General features: G+C 37.6%; 1 long non-coding RNA gene across 2 annotated transcripts in view; it reads right to left on the minus strand.

Moving 5' to 3' along the window:
• Window positions 1-7,257: 7,257 nt before the first annotated feature.
• LOC123454846 overlaps window positions 7,258-23,148 on the minus strand; it is a 68,107-nt gene continuing 52,216 nt past the window's right edge. For both annotated transcript variants that reach the window (XR_006633515.1, XR_006633514.1), the window contains one exon: window positions 7,258-7,671. This is a non-coding gene — a long non-coding RNA (uncharacterized LOC123454846). The remainder of the gene's footprint in view (window positions 7,672-23,148) is intronic.

Here is a 23,148-nt window from a genome sequence, read left to right on the forward strand (position 1 = left end):
TAAAATACTTTATCCATGGTTATTTTTTATAAAGTTCTTTTATAATTATAATAATGAAATTGTAAAATTTGAGCAAAGGTCTACCAATTAAATGGTACTGAATTTCAAGTATGGCTTTCTTTCATTTAATTATGGATAGAGAATCACAGTCATTGAATAGTGCCTTTTCATTGTTCAACACTGCCAAGCTGTATTCTGTATGCAGAACTCTTGTGGCACTGCGCCTTTAAAGGAAGGACGTGTGTGCTTTACCTACATAAATCCTAATTGCAGAATCCACTCTAATCACCATGTAGAAATCATCTGAAGCCTCATAGGTTCATGAGCGACACACTTTTCTTTTTTATTCTGCAAACCACACCTTATCTGGTTGCTAATGAAATACAGGAGATTGATTGCAGAAAATCTTCAAGGGAATATTTGCTGTGCCACACATAGTAAGCTCCATTTGGTGCATTAGCATTTAGCCATTTTATGCAAATTTAGAGAAAATGACTCATGTATATGATTTAATATGCATCAGCGATAACTCATACCACCCTTATAAGAAAAAAGAAATTAAAAATTCATTAGAAAACTAGACTAGTGTCACTACATGGTTAAAACATTATTAAAGCATATTTCAATGTTTTGCTTACTGTAGTGTTCTCATCATGGTGCCACCATTTCATGACAAAGGCCGTAGAGGAGAAAACATTCAACTTAAAATGTCTGCTGGCACACATCGCTGGATTTGTGTGTCACTAAACAATGAGCGAGCATAGCCTTGAATACCAACTATTTAATTAGCACTTTTGGAAGCCATGCATAGAAAATAGCTCATTTACATGCATCTGCTTAGCGATTAGTCCCATAAAAAGCTACCATTTTTTTTTGTTTAATATAGCGAGCATTTTTCCATTCAGCCATGAAAAAAACCAAAACATATATTATTTTCAAATCCTGAAATTCTGAGATTTAATTAAAACAGGCAAAAGTCTTCATATTTCTCTTCAAGGTATATTTAAATTATTTAATTTAACCTTAAGTGTACCATAAAAGGCTGGATACAAGTAATAATTAAGAACTTCAAAGGGCAACGGAAACCCTCTAACAGTCCTTGGTTTAATTAAAGGCTATTATTGGAAAGCTCTCAAATATACAGTTGCATTTAATGGCAAATGATGACTAGCAAAAGCAGTATTTGAACGTTATGAGTATCTTATTTTAAATACTATTGATAGACTCCAGAAAGTATTTTTATCATCTCTTTGAAAATAAATGATGTGTGTTTCTTGCAAAATCCAAATTGATAACTCTAAAAGCCTATTAGTTTAAGATGCTCTGCTGTTCACTGCTTCTCTAGTCTACACATACCTGTCATAATCACAAATTAATTGTATGCTTCTTTCAAACAATTTCTGCCAACTTAAATGCCTTTAAGAGGGAGTGTTTTTCTAATACAGGGGAATATTTATAAAAGCATATGTACAAGTGTATAAGGATGCATTAACACAAGATCTGACTTTCCTCAACCATTTTGTAATATAGTAGTTTTTGAATGTTGATTAATATTTAATATAATAACAAATTATTTTTACATGTTTATGTTATTTACCATATTATTGTGAATAAACAATTGGCCAAAAAGGTGATTGTAAATAAACCATATATAAACTATATTCAAAATGAAAATGACCTTTGTGTAAAATTTTCTGTTTTATTATAAGTACTTATGCTTATTTAGCTTTACATATATTTATTTATAGTAGGAGTTCAATTTACGTTTGCATAGATACAATTCAGGGCTGATGAATGAGTGGTGTGGATATCCTCAAGTGAAATTTAAAAGTTCATTTAGAAAATTTTCCTGATCCTGTTTTTAGGTAATCTTTAGCAAGTGCATCTATAATTTCAAAACTCACTTACTTATTAAGCATGTAAAAACTTACTTTTGTGAATCATTTCTTACTTTGAAGACATGATGCTTTCGTTTGCTCAGTGTAGACCAGTGAATTCTGTGGGATGTGTGACTTTAGAAAATCTATGCAGACCTGAATCAATATTTAACTTATCTGCTTGATAAACAATGTATTATAAATGTGTTGTCATTTATGTAGGTAAAATACTTACCTGATGTGTTTTCATATAGCATCTTCTGTATCTTGAATATTTTACTTCAACTCTTTTTTTTTTTTTTTTTTTTTTGGTTTTGAGGTAGGGTCTCACTCTGGTCCAGGCTGACCTGGAATTTACTCTGTAGTCTCAGGGTGGCCTTGAACTCACAGTGATCCTCCTACCTCTGCCTCCCGAGTGCTGGGATTAAAGATGTGTGCCACCATGCCTGGCTCTACTTCAACTTTTTTTCCTGTTCTTTTCTAAAACAGTACTTTTTTTTTTTTTTTGAGACAGGGTCTTTCTGTTTTTCTCAGGATAGTCTGGAACTGACTAGGTAGCCCAGGCTGGCCTTCAAATTTATAGTTCTCTTGCCTCAGTCTCCTGAATGTTGGTGTTACCATTGTGTGTCACCACACCCAGCTGACATTTGTGTCATTCATAATTTTCTGGTCATTCTCCTTAGTGTTTCTTCCTACTTCTCAGGCAGAATAAGTGCCAGGGTTGCAGAGTAAGGAACATGCTGTCCTGGCCTCTGATGAGCATTCGTAACATACCCATAGTAGATACTCAGTGAGTATTTATTGATGAAAGAATGCTTCTATGTTAATGAGATACTGGTCTTTCTGAGCTAGCTATATTGATTTGGATAGAATGGTTCCCCAAACATGGGAGCTATCTTGAAGCACCCCAGTTGTGATGAGATTACCTTTCCTACGGTAAAATCATTGCTTAATTTGGGAGTGAGTGACAGGATACAACTTCTACACTTCTCAAGTCTGTAGGATATGTGCTTGAGAGTGTAAATTGCATTTGAGAACTAGCAGTGACATGGAAAAGGGACAAACAAATGAACTGGACACCTTAGATCTGAGCTGTATGACATCAAATTATAAATACACTTCACACGAATGTATTTTGGAAGTAATTCTCTGTGTTTATTTCACTTTGATTAAAGTACCTAATTTACTGAAGCATATTGCTTATCAAAGAAAAGGCCCACAATATGTACAAACTTAGTTGATGATAGAAGAAATAAATGAACTTGTATCTTTAAGGTCCAACTTGTCCTTGACTAAATTAGGAGTATTTCATCTTGGCAGAATTAGGGATCAAACTCAGGACCTTAAGCTAGGTAAATACTCTACTACTGAGCAATACCACCAGAGCCTAGGGTCCTTTTTGAAAGCACAATTGGTTCCCTTAGAATACCAGAAGTTGTGAAAAAAGACATGTTACTAAATAGTAATTTTGTTTCTGGAAAATTAATCTCAGAGTTCCTAACCTACAGACAAAGAGCTCTATATGGAGAATTTATGTCATTGAGTATATTTTATGCAGAAATTAGAATATTAACTTAGTGTAGACAGTAAAAAGTTACCTTTCACATTTTTGTACAACATGGGTTCAAAATAACAAAAGTAAAATGGGAAACTCAATACTGTAAAACATTTATTAAGCGCCTATTATATTCCTACCAGGTTCTTTAAAAATAACCAAGGTACTTTCATGTTAACAAACAATGCAAATATATGTTCACTAGCGGTAGAAAAGCCAGCCATCACAAAGTGCAGCCCTGTTCTTTTTATGCACCATTAAGAAAGAATGTTCTTGATTTGGGTTAAATATTTGACCCCATTCCTTCTTCCAAGATTACTAACATACTATTTTAGTTTATGAATACATTTTTAAAGCTACAATGAGATCTGCTTTGGTGCTAAGAGGGACCAATGACAACCTACAAGTCATAAAGTCATCTGTCTTGAACATCATGACTCAATCTGGATTCTGTTAAAACCTAGATCCAGACTGATATTAACAGACTTTATCCTAAAGTGAAGAGAAACTTCAGAGGAAATGTTTTATGTGCATCAATTTCATGCTTTTGACTTTTAATTATAAATGAAGTCTAAAATATATACGTAAGTGGCCATATGGCTCCTTCTTTCATGAAATGTAGAGCTAAATATCTTGAAACTCATTAAGAATTTCTGGGCCAACAGAAAGCTCTATTACCTAGCAAGTATTTGTGGAATAACTTATAGGAATACGAAGTGCTAGGGGACAATTTTGTGCTTAGGAGCGTAGGCTTGAGTGACAGCTTTGAAAGAAGACGTAGACACATTGTAAAAAATCATACTAAGAAAATGAAGGTCTGCTTAGGGAGGCAGGAAAAATGAATATGAAAGATTAGTAAACAATGTAAAAGAATATTGAGTTGTGAGATATTTAATTATACAGAAATCCACACTAAGGATAAATCAATACAGAAAATGTAATAGCAACGTTGGATTTGGGATGTAAAATAATTACGGAATTACGACATATGGAAGTGGAAGCATTATTGGTCAGAGAAACAAATGATGCTGCTGATCTAGATGCAAATTGAGAGAGGGACAAGAATATTATACATCGTAATGGCGATTCTTAATTGTAGATAGGTGGGATAGGGCCAGAATGTCTACATTCTTGAAACTTTGCCATTGGACGTTGATATACTAGAAGTTACACTTGGCTATTTTAGGTTCACTTTTCATTTTTTTTGATACTGGGGATTGAATCCAGGGCTTCATGCATGCTAAGCAAGCACTCTACCACTGCTCAACACTTCCATCCCCACTAGTTCCTTTTTAAAAAATAATTTATTGATTTATTTATTGGTGATATGGGCACACAAGGCAATATTGGACAGCTATCCTTCAGAAGCAATGTTTAAAAAGGTAAGTTTGAAGAGTAAAAGATTACTTATTTAATGGGAGGGGGCAAAAATATTCACGGAAATCAAAGTAGGTTGGTGTGAGATGAGGCTAGACCGAAAGACAGACAGACATTGTACTTGACCTATATGTGGTGGAATGTCACTGAATGGATTTCAACAGTACTGGTAGATTCGAATTTACATTATCAATATATCAATTTAACTTCAGCATATGTTCAGGAAGGCAGGAGTTGGTGAGGGACAACTCAATAGAAGTTATGTCATAGGTAAGAGATGATTATGGTTTGAGCTGTGGTGGTTATTGTGCAAATAAAGAGACAGATCTGATAGGCATTTATGAAGCCATGTATGACCCCATAATAAGAAAGACAGCACTTAAAGAAAGGTTTGCTGTTATCAGCATTCAAGTGGATCAAACTAAACCACCAGTTGAAGACTTAAATGCATGCTGAGAAGGTGACAGATCCTGACATTGGGGAGGAAGAAGAGAAAGATACATGTTAAAGACATTTTAAAAAGAACAACATATAGATTTTTTTTTAATTCAAAACTTTTGTCTATGATAACATAGGTTGGGGCTAGAGGAATGGTTTATTGGTTAAGGTGCTTGCCTACAAAGCCAAAGTACCCAGGTTCAATTCCCTAGGACCCATGTAAGCCAGATGCATATGGTGATGCATGTGTCTGGAGTTCGTTTACAGTGGCTGGAGGCCCTGCACACCCATTCTCTGCCTCCTTCCCTCTCTCTATCTCTCTCCCAAATAAATAAATAATATTTTAAATAACATGTGTTTTATCTCATAGGCAAATCTCAGAGTTTAAGTTGAAGCATGTGACATGTCAGCATAAGGGACACCCACAGGGGCAGGAAGGGGGCGAGTGAGGCAGGCAGAAGGGCAGAGGAGGAATGTCAACAAAAATAAGTACATATGAAAGTATGAATAAAATATATTATTATGTATGCTACTTTTGAAAGTTTGCCTTAGTGTGCTAGTCTTGCATCAATGTGACAAATACCTGAGATAAACTTAGTTTATTTTTATGGTTTTGGAGGTTTTAGTCTACATTTTGGTTTCAGTGTATAGTTCATTGTCTAGTTGGGTGAGCCCATTCCTTTTGGGTCTGTGGTAAGACAGTGTACAAGGAAGCATGTGGTAGAGCAAGCTGCTCAACTATGGGTAGGAAGGATGCTTCGAGGGGAGGCTTCCAGTGTGACCTAACCCTCCCAAGTAGCTCCCACCTCCACATGGCTTCACCAGCTTCCAATGGCTCCAAGCTGAGAGCCTCGGCTCCAGAATGTGGGCTTTGGGTGCCTATATCAGATCCAAGCCAATAGTACCTAGTTACACTACTGGCCATAAGAAAGCAAGAGAGGAAATCCAATTGACTCATTTCAGAAGTGTTGAGTTTGCAGTGATATTGCTAATAAGAAAGTCCAGATACAGAAATGTGATTCTGTGTGGATGAGTATAAGCAGAGATTAGCAATTGAATGAAGGTAATAATGTGTGTAGGTTCTGCAAGGAAAAAGTATAGGCCATGAACAATAGTAAGCCAAGGCCAGAAGAAGGGATAACGAAGTGTCTCCATGGATTAGTTTACCCCTGGAAACCCAGCCACTTTCACTACTTTTTTTTCTTGAAGGCAATTTAATTTTTACACTCTTATTCTAATTACTGAAAAAAGTAGTGTTCTCTCAAAAATGTCTATAATTTGTTCCATTTACAATATGTAAAAAGTTTGACATGATGGAACACTCCTGCAATGCCTATATTGGAGGCCAAGGCAAGAGGATTATGAGATTAAGGACGGCCTGGTCTGCCTAGTGGGATTGTGTCTCAAAAAGTAGAGAAAGGGAAGAGATTAGTCAATTGTTCATGTGATTATAGAAATAATTAGAATTAAAATTATCCTTAATAAACATTTAAATTAAATTATTACCAAGTTTTTCAAATGCTTAATTATGCTTAAGTGTACCAAAATTACTCTCAGACAAACAAAAGTTTATTATTTCACCTTGCAAGTACTCAATAGTTACTTTTTTTTGCTTGTTTGTTTTTTGTTTTTTCAAGGTAGGGTCTCGCTCTATCTCAGGGTGACCTAGGATTAACGATGTAGTCTCAGAGTGGCCTCGAACACACGGTGATCCTCCTACCTCTGCCTCCCAAGTGCTGGGATTAAATGCATGTGCCACCACACCAGGCTGAATAGTTATTTCTTAAGTGAATACATTCCTGGCACAGTTTTGGTCCTATCAATTTTAATCCTGATTATGGAGTCCACATTTTATTTTAATAGATTTGTATATTTTATATATCTATATCTATCTATCTATCTATCTATCTATCTATCTATCTATCTATCTATCTATCTATCTATCTATCATGACAAGTTATACTCTTTTATGCCCTTGTCCCAGCTCCAATTACCTTGGGGGCCCTCTTCTGTGGGGTTAGGGGATTCACTGTAGGGTCAAGAAGGCCTCAGCCAGTCCCTGTGGGGGAGCAGGGGAGAGTGTCTTAAGGAATTCCTTCCCACTCTGTGGCTCATACAATCTTTTCGCCCTCTTCTGCATCATTTCCCGAGCCAGGGCAGACCTGTTGACAGTCTGGTTTAGTGGTGAACTGCTCTGACTGCTTTGACACTTTGATCCCTTTGTCTGTGACCATCACCCTGGAACAGGTTGTCAGGCTAGCAGTGAGAGCAGGATGCATGTTGCCACTTCCTCTGCGATTTCTGCTGCACCCTGGCAGATGTGGCCAAAGTGGCACATAGCATGGTGACACGTATTGTGGTGGCTGGCTGGCTCTCTTCTTGTCTCATAGATGAATCTTGGTACTCCTTCATTTTTTGTGCCATCTGTAAAATAAAGCAGATTCTCCTAAGAATGAGAGCAGCTTGGGTTAAAGCAGGTATGCAAATTTACTTGAGACATTTTTTTTTTGGCTGTGCAAGCCCACTCTTCTTCTCCAGAGAACAGTCGGGGCTTGTTTCTGAAGTCAGAGTTTCCAGACCATGGGATTCTGACTTAGTTTCCAGCACTGAATGCAAGTTCTCTCCTATTGAGCAGGCCTTAATTCCCATCACAGAACAGTTTGTTACACACAGAGGCTATTTACCACTATTGCACAAGTGTATATTTATGATTGATTTCACAGCCCACAGGAACCCCTGCTGATGCATGCTGTTGGTGACTTTTTTCTTATAGCATCTCCCACAGGGAACCCCAGCACAATGAGGGGCTAGCCAGGTGAGAGCTAGTTTCCTTTTCGGCTCCAGCATGATATTCCCATGACCTGTGACTGCAGTCTGTGGTCTTACCTTTTAGCTCGGGCACGTATTCAAATGTCTTAGCAATGGCCTACATTGTTTTGGGGACCTTATGGGTATCCCTGGCTGAAAGCTCACCATAGAGGGCAACCCAATTCTGGGCCTGGGATTTGCTGGCTAGAGTCATAGTTTTAAGGTTAAGCTTTTCCTACCTTCTCTCTAGACTGTATCACCTCTCCCTTTACTGGTGGTGATAGCTTGTAGAGGATTAGCCAGAAGGAAGGTTTCTATGGAATTGTGGAATTCATGTATTAAAGGGGAAAGTTTATCCACAAACATGCGTATGAAGTTTTAAGTGCTATGATAAATCAAACATAAGTGTTATTTTACAGTGTATAGGCAAGATTTACTTGGACAAGTGATATTTAAAGTGATCCTTTAACAAATAAAATCATAATAATTATTTTGTTTGTTTGGGTTTTTATTGTTGTTGCTTGTTAATACTGTAGATCCCAGGCTAACCCTTTTACATCTTGCCTATGAATTTCCTCATCCATTTAAAAATAATTTCATTGGTTATTTCTTGTATTTATTTTATTTGCAAGCAGACAGAGAAAGATAGAGAGAGAAAGAGAGGGAGGGAGAGAGGGAGAGAGGGAGGGAGGGAGGGAGGGAGAGAGAGAGAGAGAGAGAGAAAAACAGAGATAGAGAGAGAGAGAGAGAGAGAGAGAGAGAGAGAGAGGGGAGAGTGTGCACCACTGTAATGAATTCCAGACACATCCACCACTTTGCACATCTGGTTTTATATCAGTACTGGGGAGTAGAACCCAGGTAGTTAGGCTTTGCAGATAAGTGCATTAACTGTTGAGCAATCTCTCCTGCTATTTTCATTTCCTCATTTGTGTATGTGGAAGGGGGATGTGTGTGCCAGCGTATCTTGCCATTGAAAATAAACTCCAGTCATATGTAGCACTTCATGTATCTGGCTTTACATGGGCACCAGAGAATTGATCCCAGCCAGATAAGCGTGGTAAGTCAGTACCTTTTAAGCACTGAATCAGTTGCCCAGCCCTCAGCCTCCATTTTAAAGGATTTTAAAAATTAGGATGAGTCAACCATGTAGCTCATATTTTTCAATTAAAGAACTTAGGAAGCTGAGTAGGAGGATTGACGTGAGTTTGAGGCCAGCTTCGAGCTACAGAGAGAGTTTCAGATCAGCCCGGGCTAGAGTGAGACCCTGCTTCAAAGAAAAAATTAGCATGATGTTTTGGTGAATAACTTTGTAATGTTCCATAATTAAATATTTTTTGTGGACAACTTCCATAATTGTAAATAATATCCCATGGTAATTCCCTCCCTCCCTGCCACTTTCCCCTTTGAAATTCCACTCTCATCATATCCCCTGACCCTCTAAATCAGTGTCTCTTTTGTTTTGATGCCATGATCTTTTCCTCCTATTATGATGGTCTTGTGTAGGTAGTGTCAGGCACTGTGAGGTCACGGATATCCAGGCCATTTTGTGTCTAGAGGAGCACGTTGTAAGGAGCCCTACCCTTCCTTTGGCTCTTACATTCTTTCTGCCACCTCTTCTGCAATGGACCCTGAGCCTTGGAAGGTGTGATAGAGATATTTCAGTGCTGAGCACTCCTTTGTCACTTCTTCTCAGCACCATGATACCTTCTGAGTCATCCCAATGTCACTGCCATCTTAAAAGAGAAGGTTCTCTAACCAAAAGTGAGAGTAGCATTAATATATGGGTATGAACATTAAGAGAAGTGCTTACTGTGCAATTTGGTGAGCATAGTATATACATTTAACCAGACAGCAGCAGACTTTACACTCCTAGGGCTCATGACTACTCATGTTGTAGGTTTTCAGTATCAGGGATATATTCCCTTTCATGGAGCAGGCCTCCAGTCAAATTAGAGGGCATTTGGTTTTCCCCATAATAGATGTGCCACTATTATACCCATTTGCTCATTTGGCCTGGCTGACCAAATATAAGGCTTGCAGTGTCTACCGTTGGGTATCTTCACTGGTGATTTCTCTCTCTTCCATTGAATTGCATGCAGCACGGCTTTTTCCAGCTTTCTGTCAGCTGGTCTACATGGAGGAGGCTTTCAGCTCAGCCCCAGCAGGGTTTCTCAGTGACCTTGCAGCCCAAGTATGTGGAGTCTTCAGCAAAAGGGTCTCACCATCTATTCCTGGTACCAAGGGCCTTGGCAATGGACTGTAATGTTTTGGGGGGCATCAGGGACCTCCCTGGCCAACAACCCACTGGAAGGTATCCCATCCCTGGCTCTGAAAATTTTCTAGTAGTAATCTATGGCTCCTCTGTGTTCCATTGTCCAAAGCAGTAGGTTTCCATATGATTATTTATATCCTCTTAGATTTTGATTAGCCTTCCCTCCACTTTTCCTTTCCCCATGATTAAATATTTAATAAAAATAATACAACCAATATTTGGTATACATTCAGAAATTTGTATTTTTGAAGTAATCTTGTAGGTCTTGATGGATGATAGGGTTATTCAAAAGTGACTGCTGGGGCTGGTTCAGAGGAGAAAAGAGCTTTCCATGTTAGCACAGAGATTGAAGGGGCCTGATTCTGACCAAGTTTGGTTCTCCAGCACCCATGTGAACAGCTGGCATAGCAACACCCATCTGTATCTGCAGTCCTGTGGAGAGCAGAGACTGAAAAATTGCTGGAGTTCATGAAAATGGTGAACGCCAGAATTTCCAAAATCAGCGAGGGCTCCATCACAAGGGAGCGTGTGCACAAGTGGTGAGGGAGACCTCTGGCATCTTCTCCTGGCCTCTGTGCGTGTGCAGGGCTCCCCATCTGCACACACATGTGCACACGCCACACACATCTCACAGGAGACACACAGATGCAAAAAAAATGTAATGGCTGACATCAAGAATAAGAAATTATAGGTTGGCTGTTAAAGAAGTAACAAACCAAAAAGTCAAGGATTGGGACAACATATATATTTCTGTGTATTATGAAAAATATGACTTAGCACATAAATTTTGCTTTCCAAGATATTTCTCAACTGCGGCATCATTAGTTTTGGAAATATTGGTGTTTTTCTAATCATGGTACTTAATGAAGTTTTGGGAATTCACATTCAGGCTTAAAATTATCGTTTAACAGTTTCAATAATTTTTTTTAAAGAAATGTGCCCACACAGACATGTTCAGAAGTTCAATATTGGACAGATATAAGACGGTAAAAATATATGCTTCTTAGATCTCCAAGCTCCCCTCTTTAGGGCTAAATGCCTTTTCTTGAGGTTTGGAAACTTTTTAAAATATAAATTGAATTTACTTGGTGTATGTGAAAGTTCCTCAGTTTATAACTATATTGGACTTTGCATAGAACTTAATGTCAAAAGTATGCCAAGATTGAATTCAGAAATAAATCTTATTTAAAATTTTGTGGAGCTATCTTTGTTGGAAACTAGGTACAGCAAAACAATTTTGCTAATCTTGTGTGATATTAATATTTGAGACTTTAAAGGAAACTTATGGGAAATGTCTTCTTTTAAATTCTTAAATTTTTAAATAGAATAGAATTTTTAAAAGACTTCTGGCATTGCTGATTTAGTTTAATTTACTTATTTGAGAGAGAGAGAGAATGGACACACCAGGCCCACCAGCCACAACAAACAAACTCCATATGCATGTGCCACCTTGATATCTGGCTTCCATGGGTCCTGGGCAATTGAATCTGGATCCTTAAGCTTTGTAGACAAGTACCTTAACTTTTAAGCCATCCCTCCAGCCCCTCATAGAATTTCTTGAATCCAGCTCCCTGTAGAATTTCTTGAACATCATGAACATCATTGTGAAGACAGAATTTGTAATTAGGGCTTAGTTCATAGACTTTTTTCCTTGAAAATCCTCTATACATGACAAACTTACAAAATGACAAGATGAGTGAATTTTCAAAACATATATTTGAGAGAGAGAGAGACAGAGAGAGAGAGGTGAACATTCATGGGGGTGGGGAGGGAGGTCTGGCCACTGTAAGTCTGTAAGTGATCTCCAGATGCACATACCACTTTGTGCAGCTGGCGTATGGTAGTGAGTACTGGAGATCCACCTCTCCAGCCCAACTAGTGATGTTTCCATTCATTTAAATGAGCTAAATCTCCAAATTTTAGCTTCAACTAAAACAAGCAGTCCTTTTTTTCAACTTCCAAACATGGATCAAACATCTCAGGAAAAATGTTCACATGGCATCAGAAGATGTTACTCAGTCAAAACTGCCGACCCGTGGACTCCTGCGTCACTTTAGGAGCAGCGGCCCCAGAAGCCTGATGCCCAGACAGTCCTTCTCTGTGTTCCAGCAGAAAAACTAGCAATTGGCATGACTAGTCGACAGTTGACACATTCACATGCCTTCCTGCTTTAAACTCTCTCTCTCTCTGGTTGTGAATGTGTCACAGCACTCATGTGGAGTCAGAGGATGAACTTGAGAAGTCTCCACTCTTCTTCTGTCTTTTTTGAAACAGGGTCTCTTGCTGCTGCAAATGAAAGCCAGTCTATCTGGTCTATCTGGTGCTGCCTGCTTCACATGCTTCCATCTCCATCTTCTGTTGTCCAGAGGTTATTGGATCACGTATGCATGTGCCACCTGAAGCCCAGCTTTACATTGGTGCTGGGGAAGCAAGCAGGTCATCAGGCTTTGCAAGCAAGTGTCTTGACCACTTAGCTATCTCCCCAGCCTCTCAAATGTGCCCAGTTCTTGAGGCCTGTGTTCTAGCAGTGTTTATGTTAGAACAGACATCCTGAGAGGTGGTCCAGTTCTTGCCTATAGTGAAAGCCAGCCTTCATTTTACACTACACATCTGGGAGCAACTGTGGCCACCAAAGAGAAATTGTTTTAACAATCTCACTGTGAAGTATCACACAGTAAGTGGAGGGAGGGGAGCATTATACAATTAGGTGAGCGGCTAACTGCCTTGAAGCTTTTCAAGAGCATATTCAAAAAATTTTCTGAAAATCAAATATATAGTTTATCATTATTGAAATTGGGGAGCAAACCACAGATATGACTGAGAAAATACTCCTTTATCACACTTGGCAATGAACATGATAGTTCTGGAAGTAAAGAATAAGAGCAGGAAGAATAAAAGAAAGTAATTACAGAAACCATATGAAATTTGCTCTTACATGCATTGCTTCATTGAATCCTGGTGAAACCTTCTTGGTTTATTTGAGACTCATTTCTCAGAAGTGGCAACTGAGGCTTGAGGAGGAGACAGGCTTAATGCTGGGAAGGAAAGAGGAACTGGAGGAGAAATTAAAAATTTCATATCATAGAATCAGAATAATTATATTTTTGTCAGCAAACAAAACTCCAGTTAGAGAACATAATGACTTGTTTGTGCATCTCAATAATTGTGAAAACCTTCATCCTAGTAGAATTCCTGTGACTCAAAGTCACAAGTTACCAGAGTAGCAGATCCATTAAGGGAGGCCATGGGAGGGAGGAAAGAAACATGTTTACAAGGTGAGCTAAATATTTCATTTCTTTTTACAGCCACATGCTGTGGCATTAATAAATATAATTTATAAGCATACATTTGATATTCCAGATTTATGTATTTACATGTTTGGATATTATAAATACATTTATAACTACTTGAATTTCTGAACAAAAGAATTATTTTTATATGTGAAATTTTGTCTTTAACTTCATAGAAAGAAAATACTCATTGAAATAATGTTTATTATGTGTGATATTATAGGTATCTAACCATATTAATCTTTGTATTAAATAAGTGATAATTTTCTTTACCTTAGGTTTGAGTGTATGCAGAGAAGCGTCTTTGATGATAAAAAGAAAGTGAAAATTAACATAACCCATATTTGGTATGCAAGCATTACTTCAATCAAATATACATTACCATTTTTCCCTTTAAGCTTCTGAATTTAAGCACAAAAATAAATTATTGGTTCTGCATGCTCTGCAGAATAAGTGAGCAGGCCACGTTGCTGCAGCTTGACATTGCCTAATTGCATGGAAGGCAAATTGACACTGGGGAGAGCTGTGAATGCAAGGACATTTTTATCCTGTGCTTAGGAAACAAATCCTCCGCCTCTGAGCTTTTTACCTTCACTCTTGTTTTCTCTTCCCACATGTCATCCTTCTGGAAGATACTCCATTTCTTCTTGTCTTCTCCTCTTTCGTCCTATTAATCCTTCCTTGTTCTGGAGACTGGATTGAAAGAAACTTACTACTTGGGGTGCAGATGACTCTGTGGCTTAATGTTTATTTCAGCCAATTCCTGTGGCTATGACAACATACGTTCAGTTGGGGAATTTGTAAATAAAGGAATTTTTTTCTTCTGATAGTTGTACAGGCTGAAAAGTTCAAGATCCAGGGATCACCAGGGATTGTCCCTGAGTGGTGTTCCTCTGGCTTCCGCATGTAGTAGAGCATGTGGAAGTTCATTAGTGCCTTGTAACTGAATCACTTCTTCAGTTTTTCTTTTACTACCACTGCACTAGGGATTAAGTTCCAACATAAATTTTGGAAGGATATATATATTCTAATCATAGCAATATCTTATTTCTTAAAGCATAATTTAAGTTCAAGAAATGGAAATGTTTTATTTAACAAACATTCATTCACTGTTATGAATATTTTATAGATATTAACTCATTTAACCCTCAAGTTAATCTAGAAAGTAGATTTTTAATTATGGAATTTCAAGTAACCTATAAAGGAAAACTGCAAAACAATTGATACCTTTATTTTTATTTATTTATTTTAATTTTTATTTATTTGAGAGAGAGAGAGAGAGAGAGGCAGACAAAGAATGGGCACGCCAGGGCCTCCAGCTGCTGCAAACAAACTCTAGATGCACCATCACCTTGTGCATCATCTGGCTTATGTGGGTCCTGGGGAATCAAATCTGGGTCCTTTGGCTTAACAGGAAGTGATTTAACCAGTAAGTCATCTCTGCAGCCTGATACCTTTATTTTTAAATAATACCAAGAAACAAACTTCATGAAGCCAGTCTTGTTTGTGATGCGAGTGACATCATCATGAGCCAAGGTCCGTCAGACTCACCAAACACAACCGCGTGGTTGGTCTCCCTGGTGGGAGTGGGTAGTGCTGACAGAGCTAATGATATGGCTCAGTTAGAACTTCATGATGGGGGTTTCCACGATGTGTTCAGGGAGAGCTGTTCACATCTAAGTTTGTCAAGAGTCATAGACATGTGGGCTGGAGAGATGGCCTAGCAGTTAAGGCGCTTGCTTGCGAAGGCAAAAGACCCAGGTTTGATTCCCCAGGACCCACATAAGCCAGATGACAAGATGGTGCATTCATCTGGAGTTTGTTTGCAGTGGCTGAAAGCCCTGGCATGCCCATTCTCTCTATCTGTCTCTTTCTGTCTCTCTCTCAAATAAATAATCAAATAAAAAACGAAGGAGTTATAGACATGTAATGATGGTCTCAAACATTTTTCAAACTTTTACAATATTGTGATAATCAAAATACTATAGTTTTGTGATCAGCAATATCATAAATATTACACAGATAATGTTTTCAGTGATAAAGCTAAGTTTTCTTATTTTTAAAACATTACAGAATGATTCTATTTTGAAAATGAATTTTCTATAAATGGAAGTTCCTTTCCATTTTAGAAAACACTTCTTAGAGAAGACTTCTTTATAAGTATAAAAATGTATTGCATTTATTCTTTGTAACACACTACACAGCAACATAATGTGATTCTAAGGATATCATGAATTGTTTTTACTTTTACATTTATTTGACTACTTAATGTGTGATGACAGCTAAACACAAAATACATTGTCTTTTTGACCACTTAACAATGATCTATAATGATTCTTCAGAAAATACTTCTAAATATGGAAAAGTGGGACGGGAGGGATGGCACAGTGGCTAAAATTGCATGTGAGGGCCTGGAAAGATGGCTTTGTGGTTAAGGAGCTTGCTTTCAAATCCAAAGGACCCATGTTCAACTCTCCAGGTTCCACATATGCCAGTTGCACAAGGTGATGCAAGCACACAAGGTCACACACATGCACAAGGTGGAACACAAGTCTGTGGTCCAATTGCAGTGGCTGGAGGCCCTAGTACACTAATTCTCACTCTCATTTAAAAAAATTATTTTAAAAAATTACTGTGGGACCGGTCAGGTCAGCCTGGGCTAGAACGAGATCCTACCTCAAAAATCCAAAAAAAAAAAAAGTCATTTTGAATGTTGGTCAGATGTTCTCCAGTCACTAGTTCACTGATGGCAGAAAAACCCTTCTTTTCCTTTCACCCTCCTTTGCATGAGCCATTCTCGCTAGCCCGAGTTGGAAAGGAAGAGCATGAGGGATTGTAGTAATTAAAGATTTTCCAGGAAAAATTATGTAAATAATAAAAGCAACAAATGGAAAATTATACTAGTGAGAGTAGTCTGATTTAATGAAGCACCAAATTCGAATGCAACTTGCAAACACTTTTAAAAATATTTTTTGGGGCTGGAGAGATGGCTTAGCGGTTAAGCGCTTGCCTGTGAAGCCTAAGGACCCCAGTTCGAGGCTCGGTTCCCCGGGTTCCACGTTAGCCAGATGCACAAGGGGGCGCACACGTCTGGAGTTCGTTTGCAGAGGCTGGAAGCCCTGGCGCGCCCATTCTCTCTCTCCCTCTATCTGTCTTTCTCTCTGTGTCTGTCGTTCTCAAATAAATAAATAAAAAAAAATTAAAAAAAATATTTTTTGAAGGCAAGCACCTTGTAAAAAATATTTATTTATTTATTTGCAAAGAGAGAGAGAGAGAGACATAGAGAAAAGTGAGACAGAGAAAGTGGGCACGCCAGGGCCTCCAGCTGCTGCAAATGAACTCCACTTGCATGCACATTTGTGCGTCTGGTTTTATGTGGGTACTGGGGAATCCAACCAGGGTCATTAGGCTTTGCATGAAACCATCTTTACCACAGAGCAATCTCTCCAGCCCAAACATTTTTTTAAGTTTCTCAAATTTCACATAATAGATTGACAAAAAACAGCTGCTTTGAAGATTATTATAATAATTCATTAGATTTCTCAACTGTTAATTTCTCAAAGAAGTCTTCAAGGAATTGATATTAGTTTTCTATTTTCATTATAGTCAATACAGATAGGACTAAAACAGCAATTCTCTACTTTGGATACACATTAAAGTTGGGTGAGAAACTTGTAAAAAAAACAACCAGAATTTGAATTTAACTCTCTTTGATGAGGCATGTGCAATGAAAACCAAAGCAAATGAAAATAGACAAATGTCATCTGTATGCAGGCAGAGCTCAACCACCAGCTATGTAATTCAACTAACCAATGACAGCATTTTCATACTACTACATAACTCTGTTTTCTAAAGGGAATTTTTGCCTTTAACATCAAAAATTTAATGTTTCATAATGTTGCCAATCGACTAGTGTAGTAATAGGTTTGATTTAGCACATTTAAAATTAAAATGTTTAATCAAATGTGTTGCATAAAACTTGTTGCAACAAATAACTTGATATAACTAAAGTCATGTTTTAAATTAGGAATTAGCTATTGAATTTTATTATAGTAATAATTAAACTAAGTCAGACTTTAAAATTTGTGCACCTCAATTTATCATTCTTCATATTTTAAAAATATTTATTTGAGAGAGAGAGATGGACACACACACACACACACATACACACAGAGAAAGAGAGAACACACCAAGGCCTCTTGCGAATGCAAATGAACTCCAGACGCATGTGCCAATTTGCATCTGGCAGATGTGAGTACTGAGGAATTGAATCCAAGTCATCAGGCTTTGCAAGCAAGTGCCTTTAACTGCCGAGCCATCTTTCCAGCCCTGTCATTATTCATTCAATGGCTGAATCATATTCAGTGATACACTTCGTTGATATTGTGACATTAATGACTGTGGACCTACTAGACCTCGCAGGACCTACTTGACCTTGTCAACCAGACCTACTCAGGTCCTGATTCCAGGACAAATTCTATACATTGATAAGAGTTCAGCATTTTTATGAACATTATTCAAATTCAACAAAATACCTACCTGTCATGCTACCTCACTTGTAATTAAGAGAATCTAGTTATAGAACTCATTTTACTACACTGATGATTGCAAATTTAGTATCTAATAAAAGTTGATATCTGGTAACTCCAGTGTTTTCTTCCCACCTACCATGAAGACTAGTGAGGAAAAAAGATAAAAATCAAAACTTGGGGCTGGAGAGATGGCTTAGCGGTTAAGTGCTTGCCTGTGAAGCCTAAGGGCCCCGGTTCGAGGCTTGATTCCCCAGGACCCACGTTAGCCAGATGCACAAGAGGTGCATGCATCTGGAGTTCGTTTGCAGTGCCCAGAGGCCCTGGCACACCCATTCTCTCTCTCTCTCTCTCTCTCTCTGTCTCTCTCAAATAAATAAATAAAAAAAATTAAAAAAAAAATAAAAACTTGCTACTGTAAGTTGATTACTAAGAAAAAGCTTGTAGACCCCTTTACTTTCTCAAAAATAGCTATAAACTTAGGGTATTCAAAAATTTCCTTACTAAGAGCTCTCAGTGGAATATGGGCAGGGAGGAGGGAAATGGTGGTACCAACAGATGATGTGTTCATAAAGTATATTAACAATTTAAAAATATGCAAAATATAAGTTGAAATGCAGGTGTTATTTTTTCATAAGGAGCTTAGTTTGGTGTCTTTAAGTTACCTTTAAGATACCTCAAATTAGAAATAAGGAAGTTAGTAGCAGTGCTACAAAGAAATTCCTTGAGAGGCAGTTTTAAATGAGCACTACATTATTATCTACTGGCTAGCTCCCAATCAAGTTGGTAGATTTATTAGAATATAAAGAAGTCACCTTTCTAGTGAGCTATGTAAGAGTTTATCACATTCAAAATATTTTTGTGATTTATTATTAGTTTATCTTTTCCTATACAATGATGGTTACCAATCACATTTTATAGATTAGAACATAATGTGAGTATATACCAAAAAAGATCTAAAGTAGGATGGCTTCTAGGATATTTTACAATGCTGGGTATATTTTTGGGCTTATTCATGTATTTAAATGAAATGCTTAATTTTATACTGACAGGATGTGAGATGGGAATAATACATAGCATGTAGTAGGATTAGAGTTAAATAGATTATCCACTGCAATGCTTGCAATTAAGTACTTTCAGAAATAAGTACCTTAAGAAACAAAACATTTCCTATACTTGGCCAATATAGCTATATCAATGACAAAAAGTGATGAATTATTTCCGATAATTTGGGATATATGCCAAAAGTAAATGCTCAACACAGATTTGTAACTTTTGGTTTAACATATGGTCAAAGTATCCAAAAACTTCTTTTGTAATTACTTAAATAACTGGGTGTATGTGAAGATGCCAATGTTGATGAATTTCTGGGAAATTCTTCTAACTGGGATTATAGATGACTGCCACCATTTTCAGCTTCTGTAGGTGGTGTCTAGGGATCTGAATTCAGGTTACTCAGAGTTGTGTGGCTGCTAGTTTATCCGCTCAACTACTTACTCTCTGCAGCTCAGATCTGAGAACTCCAGGAGTACTCCTAAAACAATCTCTTAATTCTCATAGAAACGATCTGAGCATTGCTGGAAATTAAACATTAGTTGTTCAGAATACAACATTCTAACATGACTTTTATTCACAAGCTATCAAATCTGTCTCATGTACATGAGGGAATCAGCTGGAAGGTAGATATGGGAATCTGAAAATTGTTTTGAAAGGATGGCTGTCCTAAATACCTGTTCCTCCCAGACTGTTGTTATTTTAGACCCATTACTAGAGTCCTATCCTCATATTCTTCAAAGGTCTGAGTACAAAATCTTACCCTGAAAGAGATTGTTTGTGTGCCAAAGACCTGAAAACAGCTTTCTAAATTATATGGTAAAAATCCTGACAGCACATAGCAGAATGAATTCTCAGAATATTCAAACAAGACAGATGTGATTTCACATTGGCTTGGGATTCAGTCATTGATCTGGGTACACTTACTAGAGATTTTGGATTTAATGCAATAGTAGGTGCAGCTGGAAGTGATTCTAATGGTTTTATTTTTTGGTTGACTGAGTTAGATTTAAATTCAATGGTGGTCAATACCTAGTGTGTGATTGCTGAGGGAAGGTCTATGGAATAGTGGAAGCACAGAGCTTGTGGAGCTTGGAATGCCGGCATGGATCTTGTCAAGCACGTCATGTGTTAGCCTTAGTACTTTTCCTGGCATCGCCCAGAGGACCCTCACTTTACAAGGGTTTTGAGGGAACTTTAGTGAGGTAAGCACCTGCATTCTTGAGCAGCTCTGGGATAACTATCTTCTTTAGGTCAATGGCAGCTCTTAATTTTCAAAAGCAGATTGGGCACAGATCCTGCAATGTGCAGCAGAGACACTTTGGTGACAACAATGTTGAGACATGCAGGGATATTTGATGAAAGGCAATCCTTACACTTGGGCAGAATTCAAAGCTCTACATTTGGCTGTCCATTTTATCTGATTTGAGAGATCAGTAGAAGTTCATTATATTAATCCATTAAGGCTAGCCTAACAAGTTTCTATAGATAGGTAGCTGAAAGAAATAAAATGTTATGGAGAGTAGATGTACAAAATCAATGTGTAGTAGGGTTGTTTTTTGTTTCTGGTTATCTATCTTTTTAGTTTTTTTAAAGCTGTCTTCTCTCTCTTCCTTCTCATGGACTTTCCATCTGTGTGCTCTCTTCTCATCTTACAAGGAGGCCGGTGCTTTTGCATCAAGGCCCACAAATGCACCCAAACATGGTCTCATTACTCCAGTTACTTTTCCAAAGGCCTATCCCCAAGCAAATTGCATTGGGAAGTACTGGGGACTTCAACCTATGAATTTTGAGGAGACATAATTAATTCCCATAACATATAAACTGATTTATGAGAAGTTGGTAATGGTGGGATCAGATGGTAACAGATCTGGAATGAATTAGAATTGGAATATAAAGCAGTCTTGGGAAAAGGTATATGGATGTACTTTTCAGAATAGTCAAAGGGTATAAAGATATTTATATCCCTCAGGAATGCTCAAGAAAAATCATTTACTGCAGAGGACACTCAGTAATTAGGCAGGCGAATGTACACATGCGTTATCCCAATGCTGGACAGCCTTTGTTCCTTAATTATCATGGTACTTAATCAGTTGAAAATGGCCATGGTAGCATGAAGGTAAGCTTAATTACTTAATAACATGACTTAATACTTTTCCATTTTAAAGGCTAATTTGGTGTTCTCTTCTGCCCATTGCTTAATGTGCCAACATCAGAGGTAACACCGAGTCCCTGTGGAGAACCCACCATTCTCGTTACGACTGGGAAACGACTGGATGCTTTCACCATGGATGGGTGCTGAGGATCTGGCTCTGGTACTTTTGCTTCATGCCAAGTGTCGCATCCACTAAGCTGTTGTCCCAGCACCTGGTCTTAACCTAGAAGCAAACCTGATCCTGTTTTGGAATGTTGGCAGGTAGCGCAAGCAGAGTTCGTAAAGTGTGACGTCAGTGATTCTAAGCCAACTGTATTGCCCGTGCCTTCTCCTTTCCAGTTTTCCTCCCTCTTACATTTAGGATATGTGGATTATTCAGCATCTACTAGTTATGACCAAACCTTTTTTTGTAATGAGAAACGTCAAGCTAATGAATAAAAAGAATGCACATGCTCTAACAGCAGTTCATGGGCTGGAGAGATGGCTTAGCAGTTAAAGCACTTGCTTGGCAAGCCTAAGGATCCAGGTTTAATTCCCCAGTATCCACATATGCCAGATGCACATGATGGCACATGCATCTGGAGTTCTGCCATGGAGTACCCATTCTCTCTCTCTCTCTCTCTCTCTCTCTCTCTCTCTCTATTGCTATCTCCCTCTTTCTCTCTCTTAAATAAGTGAGTATTTTTGTTTTGGCAAAAGCAATTTGCGAAATTTTAACATATGTAGTATAGCAAATTGGGTAGTTGCTTCTGAAGCTCAACTAAACATTCATTTGCTGTTTTAAATCCAAGGAGAGAAAAGGAGACTAATATTGATACTTTCTAAGGAGGCCTGAAAGAGCCAACATACATTTACAATACCAACAATGAATTCTGCACCACATTTTAGACTAAGGAACAAAGGAGGGGCTGGCTAATAAGCTGATCAGAAGTAGAAACTATGTTAAAGATTTTGTTTTGGCTGTTTGTCTTTCTCTATGCCTTAATAAAGAAAACTAACATTTTCGTATATTTTATTCTGCCCAAAGTAGACCTCAAAGATAGAAGGTTGACTTAAACCACATTCTACATTCCACAGAGTACTTCAAAAACTAGAAAAATATTGCTAGGGCAAAAATGATTTGGACTCAGAAAGATAAGAAGGGATCTATCTTTTTTTTTTTTCCTGTAAATAAGCATACACTGAAAACTTCATCCACAAAGTGATTTGAAGTCAGTGTTCTTCCAGGGACTGTGGTAGCATATAAAAAAGACTGATCTAAAATTCATTGTATTCGGAGACCTGAGTGTTGCTTTCTTTTTGGATTGTTTTACTTGAAAATTTACCCGTGTTATTCTGAACACACTTACCTATACTTTAGATTTAATTCAAGTTTATTTTAAAATGATTTTTGATAACTAAATTGTTCAACACATTTATATAGTATTCCATAACAATTTAAGTCTATGTTTAATGACATAGAGCTATTTCCTAGAAATTTAAAAATTCCTACATGTTACTACTTTTGTCATTAAATGGTATGGTAATTTTTTAAGAAATAAAGGAGTTAACAGTTTATAAAAAATAAAAATATAAAAATTCATGCCTTTAATCCCAGCACTTGGGAGGCAGAGGTAGGAGGATCTTGGTGAGTTCAAGGCCAGCCTGAGACTACACAGTAAATTCCAGGTCAGCCTGAGCTAGAGTGAGAACCTACCTCAGAAAAAACAAATAAATAAGTAAATAAATATTTTTAAAAAATAAAAATATCAAGAGCCCAAGCACTAACTCCAAAATCTACTAGCAGGTAGATTT

This window comes from Jaculus jaculus, chromosome 14, assembly GCF_020740685.1.
Source record: "Jaculus jaculus isolate mJacJac1 chromosome 14, mJacJac1.mat.Y.cur, whole genome shotgun sequence".
NCBI lineage: Eukaryota > Metazoa > Chordata > Mammalia > Rodentia > Dipodidae > Jaculus > Jaculus jaculus.